This window comes from Telopea speciosissima, chromosome 5 (assembly GCF_018873765.1).
Source record: "Telopea speciosissima isolate NSW1024214 ecotype Mountain lineage chromosome 5, Tspe_v1, whole genome shotgun sequence".
Classification (NCBI taxonomy): Eukaryota; Viridiplantae; Streptophyta; class Magnoliopsida; order Proteales; family Proteaceae; genus Telopea; species Telopea speciosissima.
In genome coordinates this window covers 35,457,627-35,477,975 of record NC_057920.1, presented here as the reverse complement: position 1 = coordinate 35,477,975, position 20,349 = coordinate 35,457,627, and the positions used below count along the sequence as shown (strand labels likewise).

The 20,349-nt window shown below is 41.5% G+C and overlaps 1 non-coding gene across 1 annotated transcript; it reads right to left on the bottom strand.

The window, feature by feature from the left end:
• Positions 1 to 15,420: 15,420 nt before the first annotated feature.
• On the bottom strand, positions 15,421 to 15,527 carry LOC122663507. Its single transcript, XR_006333172.1, has one exon. It is a non-coding gene; the product is annotated as a small nucleolar RNA R71 (small nucleolar RNA).
• Positions 15,528 to 20,349: the final 4,822 nt, after the last annotated feature.

Below are 20,349 nucleotides of genomic sequence, written 5' to 3'. Positions count from 1 at the left end.
TTGACTTTCCCATCTTTCTTAGGGACTGAAACTATATTGGACAACCACTGAGGGTATTGAGTCACTTGGAGGAATCACTTGTTCCATTGCTTGATGACTTTCTCCCTGATTTTCTCACTCCATTTTGGCTGCATCCTCCTTGGTTTTTGCTTGACCGGGCGAGGGCTTGGGTACGTGGGTAGCCTGTGTTACACAATTTTTTGGTCAAAGCTGGGCATGTCCTTGTAGGACCAGGCAAAGACTTCCTCAAATTCCTTGAGGAGAGAGGTCTTTCGGGAGATTTCATCATTATTGAGAGAAGAACCAATCTTGATCATTTGAGGGCATTGGTCAGTTCCCAGATTTATGAGATTTGTGTCCTCTTAGACGGGTTGAGCTCTTCTTTGTTCCAATTATTTTAACAGGTTACGATGTTTGAGAATATTGTCATCCTCAGAAGAATGAGAAGAAGATGAATCGTACTCAGAATCATCAATTTCATTCATGATAAAAGGAGGAGTACAGACAGACTCAACGGATTGGAAGTTTCCAATTTCTTTTGGGAACACAAATACAGACTCAGACAGGACTAAGCTAGAGCTTACTATGACTTCAGACTCATTGATATGGAAATACTCCATCATCCTTGCCCAGTTTGCTATGGATCCTTGAAGAGGTTGTATGAGAATCTTAGGTGATGGTCCTTCTTCTTCCCCAATGATTGCGGTTATTTCAAACAGTCCATCAATTTCTTGAACTTCTTAGATTCCATCCTTTCTTGGTTGGCCCAATTCCATGGCTATCCAGTCTATTTCATCTCCGAAGAATATTTCAAACCCTGGTTGACGCTTGCCCTCCTCTTGATTAAACCATGGCTCATTATTTCCACAGTGGGGAAAGTTCTCCCCTTCCTTCACGAAGTACCCGTTTAGAGTCCTGAAGTAAGGAGTGCTACTTGCTGCACTGTTTCTTTGTTCTAAGGCATTCTTCCTTAGATCCCTTCTTGGATCGAAACCCAGACCGTGATAGCTGGCATTGGCTTGTATTTTTGGGAATGTTGGGATTCCTTGCTGATTCTTTCCCAACCCTAGCCCTAGGAAATACTTCATGTTCTACATGATTTTCACCGAAGCTTTACTCCACATCATCGAGAATTTTGCTGGGATTAAATCTTCTTTGCTTGCAGAAGTAATGGAAATGTTGCTGATTTCAAATCCTCCCAATTGCACCTCTGGTGAGGGCAAACGACCCATCTCTATGTTGGCCAGAGTTTGTACCACCTCTAGGTCCCCAAAAATGGTAATCACGTTTTGGTCATGTAGGAACTTCAACTTCTGGTGGAGACTTGATGCTATGGCTCCTGTTGAATGTAACCATGGTCTTTCAAGCAGCATATTGAAAGATGCCTGGATGTCAATAACTTGGAAATCTATGGTAAAATAGGCAAGCCCTACCTTTATATCGGTGGTGAGAACCCCGATCACTTCTCCTCTAGAATTATCATATGCCCTAATGGTTTGGCTGGATGGCTTCATTTTGTCAAGGGGTAAACCCATGCATCTTGCAGCCTTTAGAGGCATTACATTGAGAGCAGACCCATTATCGATCAGAACTTGAGGGACTTGATTTTTGTTACTCTCCATGATGATGTAGAGGGCTCTGTTGTGATTCTTCCCTCCTGGAGGTAAGTCTTCATCTGAGAAAAATAGTGATTGGATAGCATAAGTAGCCCCTACTATGTGAGATAGTTCCTCTGGTCCCATCTCTATGGGTACCTGTATTTTAGTGAGAGCCTTCAAAACTGCCTCCGAATGAGTTGGCGAAGCCATTAGCAATCCCCAAATCGAGATATTGGCTTGAGCCTTTTTCAGTTGGTCCAATACTCAAATTTTTGGCTCGTCACTTGGTCTCGATTGACTAGACTGGTACCTTTCCACTGTCAACCCCTTGTTCTTAAAATTCTTGCCGCTTTTGGTCTTTGTGACTTCCGAAACCCTCTCTTTGATGATTAGTTCAATTAGACAGAGGCTATCGTCTTCCACATCGCTATCCATTATAATAATGGGGGTTTTGGGGCAATCTTTCTTCGACTCTTGTCTGTCATGGCTACGATGGATTTTTGAGCCTGGGTTAGGATTTCAACCAAGGTTTCTTACTTCTCAGTAACCTGCTGAACCATGAGATGATGACTAGGGTTGGAAGGATCTTCGGGGATCAGTTAACTGATGTCCTGAAAAGCCTCTAAGGAAGCTTAGTACATTCTTTTTGCTTCGGCCAAAGACCTATAGAAATGGCAGTTCTTCTTTTCTTCTTGCAAATCAGAACTTTTCGAGCTCTCTTCAGGACTTGAGATGACTGGGTGGATGTTTCCTGTTGGATCATTGACCAATCCTTCCCTATTGACATGGCACAGGATGAAGTCATCATGCGATTTTATCCACTTATAGTGTTCCCTACTCCTGTGGTTAGGAGACAAAGGAGGAGTCCCACATAAATCTTATGCCAAGGCTAGAGTCAGTCTTATGGCATTTTCTAGATGATCGACTACCTGAGGGAGTGACCACTGCTCCTTAACAGGTTCCAACTTTTGAAGTTCCTCTTGGTATTTGTCCTCTATGACCACCATTCTTGCGAGCATCTTCTGGATTTTGTCAACATTCCTGCGGATTTTATTCACCTACAATGGTAAAGCCCAAGTTGCTGGTCCACAAATATTCTCATACTTGTCAAAACATGTCCTTGGTTGATAAGGCTTTTCATCAGAACCTTCTTCTTTAGTTTCTTCCTCACATTCGGGTTCTTCGTCGTCTAACTTTCTAGGCCCAATTTCCTGCTCGCCTCCACTTTCTTGGGTGAATCTTCTCCTTCTGAATCCTCTTCATCATCAATCTCCATAGGATGGATGTTGTCGGTTGGGTCTATGTGAGATTCTCCCAGATTAATGTCGCTGACCCATGCTTCCTAGGTTTCACTTCTCTTGGGTGGTCCAAGGTAAGATAAAGTGTCTAAATATAGGAGAAGGTCCTCCAGAGGGACCTCAAATAGATCATGTGCCAGGGCATTGGCCAACCATGCCATGTTTTTTAACTCATGGAGGGTCCGAGCAAGCACATCATTCTCATTTGGCATTACTAGTCTTTCACACCGGGCTGCAAAGTTATTGCATACTAGATCCGGGAATAGAGAAGTTGCCTTATAGAGGACTTCCTGAGTGTTAGTGGAGATCCTAGTATGTTTGATATCTGATAGAATATACCCATGCTCCAGCGTTCGAAGTCTTCTCTAGACATTTTCATCATCACTTAGCAGAATGGGCTGGATGAGACTGGTTGGATCATCACTATCATCATTAGCGATGTTGTTTACCCAATCCATTGCATAGAATCCCTCTTTGATTGTCGCAGGGTCTTGCTCTTCTTTAGCATATTCCATCCACTCTTCATGGACTTTTAGGTCATCCACCTCATCCGTACTATCATCAATGTCTCCCCCTATATGGATAAGAGAGATTTCTTCTAATAGAGCTTGACCTATGGCCAATGCCAACACCGCTTTGAGAAGCTTGGGCGTGATTCTGGTGAACTCATTCACCTCTACTTCTTCAGGGCTTAGGTGGCAAATTTCGAATGGTGAGAAGCCATACTTGCACAAGGGTGCCCCTACATCGAGGCCTTCCAATCTGAACTCTAGGAAATCCAATTTTTGAAGCCGGGTATTGGATGCTATGCCCTTCCTGCGGTCACATAGTTGTCCACCCAATCGGACATTCCCATCGTAGTTCATCCTTGCACAAAGGATGTAAACTTGCATTTTCTCTGCTCGTATCTGGCGTGCCTGCTCATCCTTCCCTAAATACCATGGGATGGGCTAGATTAGTCTTGTCGGGTCCCAGACTGGTGTTTCATCTTGCAACATGTATTCCGATCCTGTAAAGGACTGTAAAGAATAAGTTCCTTTCAAAAGTGGCTACGGTGCTTTCCATGATGGTATTGGGTATTCAACCCATGTAGCGCCAGCTGACCTAGGATGATAGAAAGGGGAATCCGAATGTTCTGCCCCTTGAGAAACTTCCCTTTGAACTGGACCCCTCTTCTCTCCTTTATACCTTTTTGCCAAACTTGCTCTATAAACACACGAATTCATCAACTTCTTCTTCTTTACGATTGGTCGGATCAACGAGGTGGGGTCCACTGACTTAGATTCTTCTTGGAGCATGTTTACCCCATGAGCAGGCAGGGGGTTTCCAGTAACATTTGGTTGCTGCTTTACCTGAAGTTCTATTTTACCTTCGTCAATCAGGTCCTGGATTGCGTACTTGAGGAATGCACACCTATCCGTGTGATGACCCTTCTGGTCATCATAATGGCAGTAGAGGTTGGACTTGTACCATGCAGGTGGATTATTTTAGGGGGGAACTGAACTGATTATCACTTCCTTTTAGAGTTTGGTAAATAACAACGAGGGTGTCATCCCTCCGAAGTTAAAAGTCCTTTTTGGAGGTTCAGGCTTGGCTTGGATCACAAGGGGTGTGGTCCCAGCGGTCACTACTTGCACTTCTGCTGCTTGGCAATTTGCTCCTGTCGCGTTCCTTCCTTTTGCCCTTGAATTTTTCCTTTTGGAATACATTCCTGTGGTCTCTCAGGTCACACCTTGGGCTTGTTTCTCTTTGAAGATCTTGTCTTCAATCTTCTTTCCAATAGTCATGAGGGCATCAAACCTCTTGATGTGCTGATAGTATATCTTTTCGTGATATTCTCCATATAGATTTTCCAATAGAATTTTGACCTACTCCTGCTCTTTAGGGTGGTTCCACATTTTTGTAGCTTTCTCTTGGAACCTTATGATGAAGTTTGAGAACTCTTCATTTGGTTCTTGCCTCAAAGTCTTCAGCTCTCTCTGGCTGATATCCATCTCAGTATTGTACGGATACTATTTGGTGAACGCCTTTACTGCAGATGCCCAAGATTGGGTTTGGGTATGATCCAATTGGGTCAACCATCGCAATGTAGATCCAACCAAGGAGTATAAGAATGCTTGCCCCATTTGGTTCTCATATAGCCCCTATGATCTAGCAATAATGGTAAAAATCTTGAGATGAGCCCTAGGGTCACCTGAGCCGTTGAACTTATCCAGCTTCCACTTGAAGTCTTCAGGGATTTTTCCTTCAGGAAAGAATACCAATTCCTCTTCATCTTTCTCTTTGCCCTTGTCCTTCACTGCCACTTCAAGTTCTGCAACTTTCTCTCTTATTTTCTTTTCCCTTTCAGTTTCAGGAGGATCTGAAGATCGACTGTGTCAAACCCTACCCCTAACTGACTGAATCTTAACTGAAGAATAGGAACCCCTGACATGGCATCCAAGCACACTGTGGAGTATCACTCCAGTGATTGAATTTGATGAAGAAACCCTGAGGATGTCTTCCTACATACCTGTCAGAAGATGGACTGCTGATCCCTGCAGTTGCATGGCCCATAGCGTACTGTACTGCTTGGACTCCACGTATTCTCTCTCCTCTCCATAAATGTGGGACCCACCCCTAGAAACAAGTGTAAAAGACCATGGGTAACATATGGGGTGCAAGGCCCTGACCCTGGGTCAATCCCATGTCCAAGCCCACAGAGATACAACCTTGTTGAAATCTCTGGGCGATGCACTGGCCGATGCAGACATCACCCAGAGACATCCCCCAGAGTGGGAAAATGCAGTTTTTCCATGATTGGATCTATGGGGACCACCCATATTGGACATGGGCACCGTCCATAGGTTAAGGGGAGTCTGAGGGACCACATCATACCCTTGGATCACTGTGGACCCCACTTGAGTGTCCAGAATGGCTGAGAATTCAGTCAAAATGTATTTTCAAAAGAGGCCTTAGCAGCCAAATAGGCCCTAGTTAAGGGCTGGCCTATAAATAGGGTAGCCTTAGCTCATTTTAGAGCTTTGGCTACTATTGAAATCGTGGAGAGAAGGAGAAGAAAGAAAAGAGAAGGAGAAGAAGAAGAAAAGAGAAGGAGAAGGAGGAGGAGACCACACCTTGGCTCAGATCTCCTATAAGGTATAAAATCATTCTCCTCATACTGCTATCCTACTGTTCTCTATGTATCTGTATGGGTCTCTGCTATTTAGATAGGTTTCTGAGCATTGGCAGCCCAGAACAGCTGGGGGCTGCAATGAACTGTCTCAGATCCAACATGCAAACATGATGCATGAAGGATCTGAGCATTTTATGATGTTTTTCATATCTGTTTTACATCTGAGACCGAAACCCAGGCTGTGCCAGGCTGCACTGCCCTATTACACCAAGAACAGGCATTTCGGGCTCAGATCAGTGTGCCCTGACTGCATGCAACCTAACCCTGAGCTATAACAGCCTTGGATTATAGTAATAAACATGAATCCAGCCTTGCATGCAGCCAAAACCATGATTTGCATTTGAAGATATGATGGGTTACTATTCACTGGGTTGTCTAGGCAGCTCCTGGCAGCCAAGTGGTGGGACCAGTGCAAAGTATGCCCCTGGGGGTCCATGATGACCTAACATGCGTAGGGAGAAGATCCATGCACTGCCCATGGCCTGCAACCTAGGAATCTCAGCATGTTCTCGGTTTTGCAATCTCTGGGCGATGTAGACATCACCTCACCCAGTGCGTCACCCAGTGAATGAAATTTTGCTGGATTGTTGATCTAACTTGGGGATCTTCACCCATGGGCCACAAATCAGTGTAGGGAGGTGGAAAATGACCAAAATGCCCCTCCTTACATCTATCCACATGAATGAATTGGGTACCCAAGTGGGCCCCACAGGGCTTGGAAATCTTGTCTGTGAAGGCCCTGTAGCACTGCCAAGTTGGGGACTGTACTATGAAGCATAAATAACCTAGGACCATGTACTAATGTGATAAATGACCATTTTGCCCCTAGGCCACAATCTCTGGATGATGCATTGGGACATAGGCCTAAGGCCTAGTGCAAGGTCCAGAGAATTCCAAGTGATGACCAACTATACACCGAGTCAACCCAGTGAGCCTAGATCAACCCTAGGACATCCAAAAATAGTCTGGAATGCTAAGTAACGTATTTCTGATTATATCTAGGGTTTGATCCCGCGCTCGAGGCCTACAGCCAGACTGCAGTCGGAACTGAAACTATATCTGAATTCCTAGAACCAGACCTAGGTGAGTGAAATGTTATCGTGTATGTATGTGTAACAATATGAATTATGCCAGTAATTTAAATTCTTTAATTATGATGCTGTGTTACTTATTCAATTAAAATTTCTCAATTATTACACATCGTGTGACTGTTGATCAACACTGCTTAAATTTATCATGATGAATGTGATTGATAGACTAGATGTTGTAGTCGGCTTGGAAATGAGGCAGGTGGTAGCCCGTAGTATGGGATATAGTTGACACCGCCCGACTCATACGATGCCATATAGACATGGGGCTAGAGTTTCATCACCGGTGCTACGTACCCTTGCCAACAGGGGTTAAGGTATTGGATAACTATGAGGATCACCATAAAACCTTAGGCGTTTACTCTGGGAAGCCTGAGCATAGCTGGGATGCCCCAGGGTAAATATGCCGGGATGCCTCGGGCTATAACCTTGGGAAGCATCGATAGGTGAATCATGGCTATATGCCACATAAAGTTTATCCTCGAACTACATGTCGGGAAGCACCGAAAGGTGAATTATATTGAGTTGGTTACCTCACAACTTCAATCTAGAGGGCTGGTCGGGCTGATCTGGGTAGGGAGATGCTGGAGCCAGCTGGTTTTCTCTGACAACTCAATGGGTGTATCGTGGGAAGGGGTAATCAAGCCCGCACCAGGGATACATGTATTGGGGATTGTAGTAGCACTAACCTGCCTTAGCTGTATTGTTAGGTGGCTAATAAATAATATGGACTTGCATATCATGTAGGATCATATGGAATGTGGTTGCATATGCATGCATGATGATATGTTTTGCTCACGAGCTCGGTGGGGCTCACACTCTGTTATATATGTTTTTCTTTTTAGATGATTGTGCAGATCGATGCCACTGTGGCATGGAGGAGCATTTCGAGGAGGAGAGCCCTTATGATTATGATGCTATTGGTATGAACCCCGATGGAGGTCGTGCCAATGATGCGTGCGTTCTCAATGGTTATTGATGAAAACCAGCGAGGGGCGTACTTGATGCTTTTTATTTTGGGGACTCCTTTTTGTTTTTGATAGGAGTTTGTCCCCGTTTCTGTTTCTGATTTAGTCTTCTTATTTCTTTTTAGGGTTGAGTTATCTCGCCCTGTATATATATATATGTACTTTTATTTTTTCTTATGTATATGTCAATTTTACTTTTCAGTTGTGGGTTGTAATGGGGAATGTATCAGAACTTACATATGTATATATATCACCATCATTCCCGTATCGCTACGCTTTCTCTTTCTTGGTTATAATTGTGGTTTGTCTGCAGTACTTTGATCTTACATATGGTAATATTACGAATGTGGGACCGTGATGTATTAACTGCTTCTAGATCCGTGGGGTTCGGCAGATTGCCGGTATGCAATTCGGGTCACCTACCTAATCCTCCCAGGGGGTGGTTTGGGCTGTGATAGAGCTTGGTATCAGAGCGTGAGGCTCTTCTTACATTCATGGGATGCAGAATAGGAATAATAAGCTAACAACATTAAAATGCGTATAAAAGTAAAAGTTATAGGGGAGGTAGATGTAATTAAAAGACAAAGATGCATAATTACATTAATATAAAGCAAACTGTGGCTGAGCCACTACAAGAAGTTTGATTGAAAGTACTACTTTCAATTTACATATGCAAACAAAAAAAAAAAACCAAGCATACACCGTGAACCAAAAAAAACTATATAATCTAAAAAAAAAGGGTGTGAGATAAAAGTCAAGACTACATAGTAATAAGTCAGGCTAGAACATGTAGAAGCTGGCCGGAGTACTACTTAGGTGGAGGTAGGTCACTCGATGGAGGCTGAAACTGGCGTGAGTCAACATGGTAGAAGGTATCCCAGAAGTCTAGACGCTGCTATACGGATACCACTCTTCTCTCTAGAGATGAGAAGCCCCGATCCATCCAGGTTGGCATGTCAGTGAGCTGAATGCTGAGGCCCTGGAACTGAGACATCACCTTTGACCACTCAAATGACTCTGGCACATAAAAACTAGTGGCACCTATGGCCTCATATGGGGACAAATCGGTGAACTGTGTATCAACCCCCTCAAGGTCACCCTCCTCTCTCTGCTCATCTCCCTGCATCTCTCTCTGCTCATCACCCTGCTCCTCATCGCCCTGCATCTCCATCTGATCACCCTCCTCTGGATCACTACCTGGCTCCCTTGGTACCTTCATCTTCAGGATCGAGGTCTTGTCGATGGGCCTATACCTGTCTCTCTCCATATACTCACTGCCCAAGGGAACCTTGAAGTGTCTGAAAACCAAAGTTAGGAACTTCCCATACGGAAGGTTCCCATCTGAAGGGTTCTGGGCATGATATAACATAGCCTGAAGAAGTAAGTATGGGAGGTTTATAACTGGACCCCCTTGCCCGCTCCCAGTAGGAAATAGGTAATGTAGGCTCTCATCATAGAAATACTGCCCTTGTTCCCGCCTTTCGGGTAGATGTTGTATGAAAGACACCTACTGATGATGCAAGCACTGAGCTTATAAGAAGCCTCAGACCTAGGAGTGCTCTAAGAACTAGTCAATACTTTGAAGACCTTCCTCCTGGTCTCCAAAGAGAACATATCAGAAATGTTAACCCTGGGCTTATAATAACATCTCTCACCAAAATCTGGTAGCCCTAAGATCCCTGCTAAGGTGGCAGTGGTCAGTCTAATGTCCACTCCCTTGACTCTGCTCTCCAATCCAAACTCCCGTGCCCCAGATGGTACTAGGTTGCAGTAAAAGTAACGAACTAAGTTAGGATAACAAGGTTTTGTAGGTGATAGCATAGAGGCCCAACCCAGAATGTTGAACCTAGTGAACAAATTGTATTGGTGGAAGTCATCCACCTGTACCACCCTTCCATTTACAATCTTTAGGGACCGAAACTTGTCCCAATCCCTAGCATGCTCATTCCTAGAAAATAGGAACCGATCGAAATCCGGCTCCTCAGATGATGAATCTTCCCTAGGAGAAGTAGGAGGCACAAAAGAAGAAGAAGAGTGCTCTCTCTATGATCGTAGCCTCTTGCGTGCTACGGATTTCCTTGCAGTTCTATGGCTAGTAGACATTAGGCTGCAAAAAGGGGAGAAAGAAATAGTTAGGGCAAAAGAAAGTGAGAAAACCCTAGCCAAAACAAGGAAAACAAATAAAATAACCTAATGTAAGGAAAAAGAGTAAAGAATCTTACCTAAAGTTGCGTAGAACCATGGGAGACCCGAGGAAATGCAAGAAAATGGTGTGGAAGATGTCACACTAGGCACCAAAGTTCTGCCCTAGGTGTTTGGGGAGCTCTAGAGAAGAAATGAGGAGAAATGGGACCCTCTCGGACTGATATAACTGGGCCCCGATTCCCTGGGCAATAGCACTGAGCGATGCATCTAACTCCCAGAGACATCTCCCAGAGATTAATTTTTGCTGTTTTTAAATAACAGCTTATGGAATTTTGGTCTTTGCTTGTAAATGCTTGAATAAACACAAAAACATTAATTTTGATAAAATGTGCATATATATATATATATATATATATATACACGATACATAGGGAATTTAGGAATTTTATTTTCTTTTGTATGTAAGTAAATAATGACCAATAAATATACCTATGCCTAGGAATAGGTGATGTGTATATAAATAGTTAATGATATGTGCCTAGTGCCATGCATGTGTGAACCGAGTGGTGTGATGTTATGCAAAATTTGAACATAGATACTAGGTATGTTGTAATATGTATCTATAGGGAGCGTAGATCCTACCATACCCACAACCTAGGCCAACCAAGAATGAGATTCAATAGGTTGTCCAGTCAAGTTGAACCCCTAGATGCTAAGATGCCTCGAGCCAACCCATTTGTTTTCCCTACTCATGATTACTTAAATTCCTATAACCATGTACTTATTTCTTTTAATTAAGTATTTATAGTAACTTGATGCCTAGAACCTCTTCATAACAGGACCTACTATCTCAGTCAAGCCTGGAGACCCTAGCATCATGCGATACATTAGGCAACTAAGGAGGAGACTGATCAAGATACGTGAGATATGAGCCCATGCCAAGAACCAATTAGTAGTTTACTTAGCTCTTGTGGACGCTAGTGCACCTATGGATCGAGCTACCTATCTATATCTAGCAGACGAAGTTAGAGGTGACATAGCCTACCTTTACATGCAGAACGTTATCACCAGTTGGAAGTTATCGAGACTTACCTGCTAGACTCAGGTACATAATTAAAAGATTCTTTATGTAAAAATTTAAAATCTATCATATAGGGTCATGCATAGCGAAACACCACATAAAATACCTAAAGAACAAAAACACAAATAAAAGGAACTCTAAAAAAAAATATATATATATAAAAAAAAATACATAATAATACACCTTGCTAGTATGGCAACATAAATCACTGGAACTGTGGAATAGGTGTGTACATGTCTTAACTAGGAATTATTCTATTGACCTCGAAAGGAAGTGTTGGGTTATTGAGTATGTTGCTCTTTTCAGAAAAGTAACCATGGTCAACATGAGAAGTTCTTGAGGTGGTCGCAAAGGAAAACGCCCTCATGTTATACCGGAGGTTGAACTGCCAAATGGAACTGAGGCCCAAAATTCTGAAGCATCGGCTGCTTTGTCAGGGGCACCAGCCGCAGCTCAAGCTACTGCTGTAGCACCTCAGCCGGGTATGGCATCTAGTGAGGCGAGTGTCTTCATGACCACTATGATGCGGACCATGCAACAACAACAAGAACTATTGGGACAGATGTCTACACAGTTTGCAACCATGATGCATGAGCGTGCAACACCATCTCCGCCACCTAGCCGGTCCATACTTTTCCCACCACCTGTGCCTCAACACTTGAGGGAAAACTCTACCGGTAAAGTAATGAAGAGATTCAAGAAACTCCAACCACCTGCATTCTCCAGGTTGAATCCGAGACAATGCAGCCGGAATGGTGGATTAGTGCTCTAGAGAAGGCATTCGATGTGCTTGAGTGTACGGATGCACAAAAGCTGATATGTGCGGGTTATCAGCTACAGAATGAGGCTGAAGCTTGGTGGAAAGCCACTAAGAGAAATCTGGAAGCCACTCATCAAAATCCCACGTGGGAGCAATTTAAAGAAGTCTTCTTCAAGAACTACTTCCAAGAGTGTCTTAGGGACAGGAAAGAAGCTGAGTTCTCTGCATTGGTGCAAGGAACCAAGTTAGTGCTGGATTATCAAAACGGCTTGAAGACCTATTCCATTTCGCTCCAGAACACCTGAAAGGGGGAGTTAACAAGACGAAGAAGTTTGAGAAGGGACTCAAACCCGAGATTCGATCGGTACTGTCAGTAATGGACATCCGGGATTATGCTCAGATGGTCAATAAGGCGAAGACCATGGAAGATAGGTTTAAAGAGAAGTAAAAAGAGAAGGCTACGATGTCGCCTGGGTTGAACAAAAGGTCAATTAATTTTCAGAGCTTTGGATGGCCAAACAAGGTTTTTCGTAGAACCGGCTTAAACCTCAATCCGACTCCGTATCGTAGGCTGAACATGGGTGATGAGCACATTTATGTGTGAAATCTTAGGGCATAAAGCATACATTTTACCACATTGGACAGAGTTACTAGATGATTTCTTGTGCTTTTCAGGGTTTAGGTGAATTCTTATGAAAATGGAGGAGATGATGCTAAGAAAATGTTTGTAATCTCTTTAGAGGTGTTAATAGTATAGATGCGTAGCCCATCGAGTCAGCTTCGCAATGGTTCAAATGGCACTTGATTTCGAGTTGAAATGAAGAAGTTACGGTTGTTTCCATAACGACGTGCGAAAATGGTCTGCAGGGGTTTATTTAAAATTATTGACAGTCGGCCGTAAAGTGGAAGTTCAGATTCGAGGGGCTTCAGGACAATTCTGAGAAGTTTTTCCGTTAATCGAGAGATTCTATTTGGAGGGCTCTAGACAGTCCAACTTCAACTCTCCAAATTGGACAAAATTTGGGTCTATTTTGGGTGATTTTTTGCAAGGAAAGCAATGGTGAGGCCTATGTAACCACCCCATGCTCCACATTTTTTGAAAGACAGATTTGGCATTTCATTAATTATGAGTGGAATCCTAGTCATCACTCTCTCTCTCTCCTCCAATTTTTCAAGGGCACTCCTGGAACTTCACTTGGGATAGATTTATTTTGAAAGATATTTTCTCATCTATGGAAGGTTGAAAAAATCAAAGATGCTTTGATTTTATTGCTTGGAGAAGATATCTACAAAGAAAAGGAAGCACAAGTTAGAATTATAAATTTACTTTTCTAAAAATAGAAGGTTTATGTATACAATATTCTCTTCTCTCCCTCTTTCTATTTTTTTTTTTTTCTTGGGATTCAAGGCATTGTAAAAGAGGAAGGAGAAGAGAATATTCTCTTTCTTAGGGAATATTTCTCCTACACTTCCCTCTTCTCTCTTCTCCTCTCTTCCCCCTATAAATACCCCTACCCTCTCCTTTGTAATGTTGCTCATTCACTTAGTGAAATTTTTTCTGATTCTCCTATTTTTGGCTTTAGTTCTTAATTTGATTTCATAAGATTAGTTCTTTCAAATTCTTAATTTTGCTTTCATAAGATTAGTTAATGGTTGTAATAGGATTAGTTTATGCTTTAATGTCTTCAATATGGTTGTAATAGTTTTAGTTTAAAGCTTCCTAGTCTAAGCTCCTATGTTGATGACAAGACTTGGAGATTTTGAAGAGGAGGCCATGGTAAGTTCATGCAAGTATTCATTCAAGCTTCTTCAATTAATCCGATTCAAGCACATCTAGGTTTGCATTCTCTAAACTCTCAATCTCATTTTCCCTCTCCTCTATCTCATTCTTTGTTTCTTCTTCTTCTTCTCCCTCTATTTCTTTTATTATTTTTTTTTATGTGGTTATTTTGTTTATGTGTTGTGGATGTGTAGCTGCACTTTCATTACTGTCAATTTGCGTTAGTTTTATAGTTTGTTTTTATTCCTTCCAATTTACGTTAGTTTGATAGGTTAGATGCTCATGTGTTAGGACGTCAATTTAATCCCTTAATTTTGTTAGATGCATATGAGTTAGGATGCATTAATTTTCATTAGTTTAGTTAGTTTAATTTAACACTTTAATCTGGTTCACTTTGCATTACTTTTAAGTTAGTTAAATAGAGTGGCGTATATCTCCTCGTGTTCGACCCGTAGCTATGATTGACCCGTACGCTTGCGGTAATTTTTTAACTCAAACAAGTTTTTGGCGCCATTGCCAGGGAGATTATAGTCCATTTTATTTTTTTGATTTTTAAGTAGTTCGAAGTGTTTTAGTTTATTATTTTCTCTTCTTTTTCTAAAAAAAAAAAAAATCAGTTTTTGAAAACCTCTTTTTGTTTCTCTTCTGTTTCAAATAGTGTGCGCCCAATCTAAAGTCCTTCATATGCTTCAACCCTCCATCTTTTGGTGTCCCTCATAGGATTAAGTTACCTATGATGCTACATCTTGACTTGGTTGGGTGGATTGACATGTGACTTATCTTTGGAGGTGACCACTCTTGATAACAGGAAAACGACATAGTGAGAGTGTTGGAAACATAAACGTATAGTAGACCTCCACTCTACATCAGAATCCATATTGGAGTCGCACGTAGGTGGCTATAGAAGACTATGCGGGTTCTCTTGCTGTCAACCTATATGGCATCCTTACAGCTTTTGAACCATTGTTTCACTTTTTGAGAGATAGAGATGCACTATCTACCTTGGGCTCTCTCTTGTTTCTAGTTTTTTTTGAGTGTTTATTTTTCTTTAATTTTTCTAAAGGAGACCTCATATCTATTTAGGTGGCTAAGGTGTGGACTCGTGATTCAAGTAATCATCTTATTAGAAGACCACCTTCTCTACCACCTTTTACCATGGGTGACCAACCCAAGACTCTTAAGGATAGGTTCTACCCTACCAGGGCTGCACAACCCTCATGCATTAGTCTGCCTGTTGTTACAGGGAATAACTATGAACTCAAGACCAACTTCATCAGCATGCTATCCCATTTTCATGGGATGGCTAATGAGGATGCATATCTCTTCCTTAAGGAATTTGAGGAGGTCTGTGTTCTAATTAAGGTCCAGAATCTGACTGATGATGCAGTTAGGCTTAGGTTTATACCCTTTGCCTTGAAAGACCAGGCCAAGAAGTGGCTCTATGGGCTGCCTACTAATTCTATCACCACATGGGATCAGTTTACCATTGTCTTCTTGAGAAAATTTTTCCCTCTTTACAAGACTAATAAACTCAAGAGTGGCATACTCCAGTTTAGGCAGAAACCAAATGAGTCATTTTCTAAATTCATGGAAAGATTTAAGGACCTCCTCTTAAAATGCCCTCACCATGGTTTCGACTTGTGGTAGCTATGCCAAATTATTTATGAGGGTATTGATTATCAGACCAAGCAACTTGTGGAGTCCATATGTCCAGCAGGCTTTACTTCTTTTTCTGAGGAGAATGATGCATGGATATTCTTAACCAAATTGGCTGATAAGACTAGGGAGTGGGAATCATCCCAAGAGACTGAAAGAACCACTAAGGGGTATCTTATTGAGGGTACGACAGCAAAAGAGGCCAAACTTGATAGCCTCATAAAAAGGTTGGAGTCCATAGTTCTAAAAGAGTCTATATCGGTTAACCAGGTCAGCCAGGTGTCAATATGCAGTTGGTGCCATACACCTGGACATATTTTGAAGGAATGCCCCAACACCTTGGGGGCAATTCCAACACTTAGAATGTAAGTGCTCTCTACCAAAATAACCCATATAGCAATACTTACAATCCAAGATGGAGAAATCACCCCAATTTCTCCTGGAATCAAGGAAACCAAGCAGGCCCATCCAACTTTCACAATCAAGGTTAGCTTGGTCTCCAAAGGCCCAACTATGCACCACAAAACCAAGGGATGTCTCCTAACCCCTTTCCCCCTTGTCCTCTTCTAGAACCTTCTATTAATTCTACTAGGCCTCCTCTCCTTGCACCTTATCAGCAACCCAGGGTTTACCAATACAGGAGAAGCAATAAGACTGAATGAGATGGACAACAAGATAGTCTTTCTCATGACAGGCCAAAATAATATAGAGAGACAGTTCACCCAGCTTGTCACCATCGTACATGAGAGGGAAATAGGAAAGTTACCTAGCCAACCTGAGCCAAATCCTAGGCATCAAGTTCCTATTCAGCAAGGTACCCAAGCCCCCCCCCCACTCAACCCTGTGCAAGGCCAACAGCTTCAAGGACCCTCCAGCCAGGTTAATGTTGTATATGCTTTAAGGAGCAGTCATGAGTATCAACAGGCTAGTACACCTCAGTCTTTACCATCTTATACTCCTGTTGATTCTCCCCCTTCTAATGAGGCCATTGAAGTGCCTATTGTTCCTGGTTCGTCTGATGAACCTGAAGAGATTACAGATGATTTGGTTGAGGATACCAAAGATGATTCTATTGAGAAAGAGAAAAGGACCACCCTTGAGAGAGTTTATACCCCACCTACCCCTTTCCCAAATAGGTTGGTTAGTAAGAAGTCTCATTCTGTGGAGAAATTTTTGGATGTTTTTAAACAGGTTCAGGTGAACATTCCTTTATAAGATGCTATAGCCCAGGTCCCCGCTTATGCTAAAGTCCTCAAAGACTTATGCACCCAAAAGCAGACCACCAATGTACCCAAAAAGGCATTCTTGGCTGCCATTATCAGTTCTCTTATCATACAGCCAATAGCAGCCAAGCATAAGGACCTTGGAAGCCCCACAATCTCTTGCACTATAGGCAACACTACTATTGATCATGCCCTATTGGACCTTGGTGCAAGTGTGAACCTGTACCCTTTCATGTCTACCAACAACTGGGATTGGGAGAACTGAAACCGACTAGAATTACTCTTCAACTTGCAGATAGGTCGGTTAAAGTTTCTGAGGGAATGATTGAGGATGTCCTGTTGAAGGTTGGAAAATTTATTTTTCCTGTGGACTTTATTATTTTAGATACCCAACCTACTGCCAACTTCAAGGACCAGATCCCAATCATATTGGGTAGACCTTTTCTTGCTACCAGTAATGCTTCAATCAATTGCAGGAATGGTCTTATGAAGCTCTCTTTTGGCAATACCTCTGTGGATTTTAATGTGTTCAGGTTGGGCAGACAGCCTGATATGGATGAAGAGGTACATGTGCTTCAAGAATTCCCATATGATGAGACTTTCTTTTTTGATTTTGATTCAGAATTTCAGGGCTATATAGAGGATTTAACAGGTGTTGATGATACCACCTTATCTGAGGTCTGGAGCATCCAACCACCATTGGAGCCCCTTGGACCCCTATCCACCTCCATTCCTCAACCCTTTATAGTTAATTCTCCCATGATTTTCCCGTATGTTGATTTGTCCAAACCTCCTAGGTATGACAATGTTAATCATGATGCTCCCCAAGCATATTATCGTGATTCTTATTTGGCAAACCAAGTTATGCAAAAGGCGTATAGTTGTATTGTTAGGATTGATTTGAGTAAAGCTCCAATTTTTTATGATTATTTGGATGAGGTTATTCATAATCCTTTTTATGCTTACTGTGATCCATTCTTGATCGATTTTTGCGATAATGACATGTGTTCTACATTGCAAATGGGAGAGAATGGAAGGATTTATGGCCTGAGTTTCAATGCCTTCATTTTTCACTATCCCATGAGGACAGATTTTCCTATTGGGTATTTCTCATTTGTGCTTAACTTCCATCTTATGTCTCACTTTACTAAAATTCATAGTCAAGTATATTCTAGTTCTGAAGCTCTTTCTGCATTTACTAGCCATAGATTGAGATTTCTGTTGCTACCCCTAGTACTTCTTGTAGAGGTCATGACTCTTCATGATCCTCTTTATTGATTATATCTGGTAAGCCCCCTCATCTCATTCCTTGTCCTTATTCTTTCTTTTCTGCATGCATTGAGGACACTGCATGAATTAAGTGTGGGGGGTGTATTGGGCTTAATTGGTGAATTTTATGAATTTAGATTATGACAGTAGTTTTGGTTTTGTGTATAAGTCTCTTTGATTGCAAAGCTAGAGAAAGAGGGAATTACGTGCCCTAGCATGCGAAATAATAGAAAATCCCTTTTCAAGGACGATAGTTGGTTTGTATCCGGTGATGGGGATTGAGTCTGAAAATATGAGTGCTATTTCATTTAATGGTTAGATTCTTCTATGTGTTTACGGACCCCTTTGATCTTTTGGCTAGTAGTTGAGACCAATTTATTTATGGAAAGGCATGAAAGTGAAAGTGAAAGGAAAAAAAAAAAAGAGAAATAGAAAGAAAAGTGGAATTCCTTGGGACTAGATAGGGCATTGTGCCTCATGAAGCAGGGTGACTTGATTGAAATTCCTTGGAAGGAAACTCAAAAAAAAAAAAAAAATTCTTGCATCAATGTCTCAATGTCTTATGGATATATACAAAAAGCGAAGCTACCAAGTATTTGGGTGTCTGGTGTATGCTCCACCATGTCATTTAGAGAACAGTAGTGGAGTAGAAATAGAATTTATGGTTGAGAAAAAAAAAAAAAAAAAAAAAAAAAAAACCTTCTGCCTTAATGCCTGAAAAGAAAGTATGGTAAAAAATACTCAAAGCCTAAGTCTTTGGTTCTATCGATGCTATGAGTGGTTTACCTGAAGGTGGGTAGTGTTCAGAAGATAAGAGGAGATCCCTTAATCTTAATATATGCTAGTTGCTTGAATTGATGTGGGGTGATAAAATTTAAGTGTGGGGGAATCTTTGGCTCTTTAATCTTTAGTTGAGTATTTCTTTGAGACTGTGTGCACTATCTTACTTATGCCATGAGAAAAATTTACATCATTCTTTTTTCTTTATTGAATTTTGGGTGTATATTCACTGCAAACTCACACGAGACACAACTCGTCCACTAGGGGTAACCTAGGGGTTTAAAGGCTTGTTGCACATGCTAAGTGCAATCGTGATTCCTACAAAAGTGAGTTAGGATTTTTTGCATTCTAGGTTAGTTTTTGTTTTTGTTTACTTGAGGACAAGTAACATTCAAGTGTGGGGGAATCTGATGAGCACATTTATGTGTGAAATCTTAGGGCATAAAGCATATATTTTACCACATTGGACAGAGTTACTCGGTGCTTTCTTGTGCTTTTCAGGGTTTAGGTGAATTCTTGTGAAAATGGAGGAGATGATGTTAAGGAAATGTTTTTAACCTCTTTAAAGGTGTTAATAGTATGGATACGTAGCCCATCGAGTCAGTTTCGCAATGGTTCAATCGACACTTGATTCCGAGTTGAAACGAAGAAGTTACGGTCGTTTCCATAAAGACGCGCGAAAATGGTCTGCAGGAGTTTATTTATAATTATTGACAGTCGGCTGAGGACAAAGTAAAGCGGAAGTTCAGATTTGAGGGGCTTTAGCACAATTCTGAGAAGTTTTTCTGTTAACCGAGAGATTCCATTTGGAGGGCTCTAGACAGTCCAACTTCAACTTGAGATATCTTGGGCTCCCCAACTCCAAATTGGACGAAATTTGGGTCTATTTTGGGTAATTTTTTGTAAGGAATGCAATGGTGAGACCTATATAACCACTCCCATACTCCACATTTTTTGAAGGACAGATTTGGCATTTCATTAATTATGAGTGAAATCCTAGTCATCACTCTCTCTCTCTCCTCCAAATTTTCAAAGGCACTCCTAGAACTTCACTTGGGATAGATTTATTTTGAAAGATATTTTCTCATCTATGGAAGGTTGAAAAAATCAAAGATGCTTTGATTTTATTGCTTAGAGAAGATATCTACAAAGAAAAGGAAGCACAAGTTAGAATTAGAAATTTCGTTTTCTAAAAATAGAAGGTTTATGTATACAATATTCTCTTCTCTCCCTTTTTCTATTTTTTTCTTTTTTTCTTGGGATTCAAGGCATTGTAAAAGAGGAAGGAGAAGAGAATATTCTCTTTCTTAGGAAATATTTCTCCTACACTTTCCTCTTCTCTCTTCTCCTCTCTTCCCCGTATAAATATCCCTACCCTCTCCTTTGTAATGTTGCTCATTCACTTAGTGAAAGTTTTTCCTATTCTCCTATTTTTGGCTTTAGTTCTTAGTTTGATTTCATAAGATTAGTTCTTTCAAATTCTTAATTTTGCTTTCATAAGATTAGTTAATGGTTGTAATAGGATTAG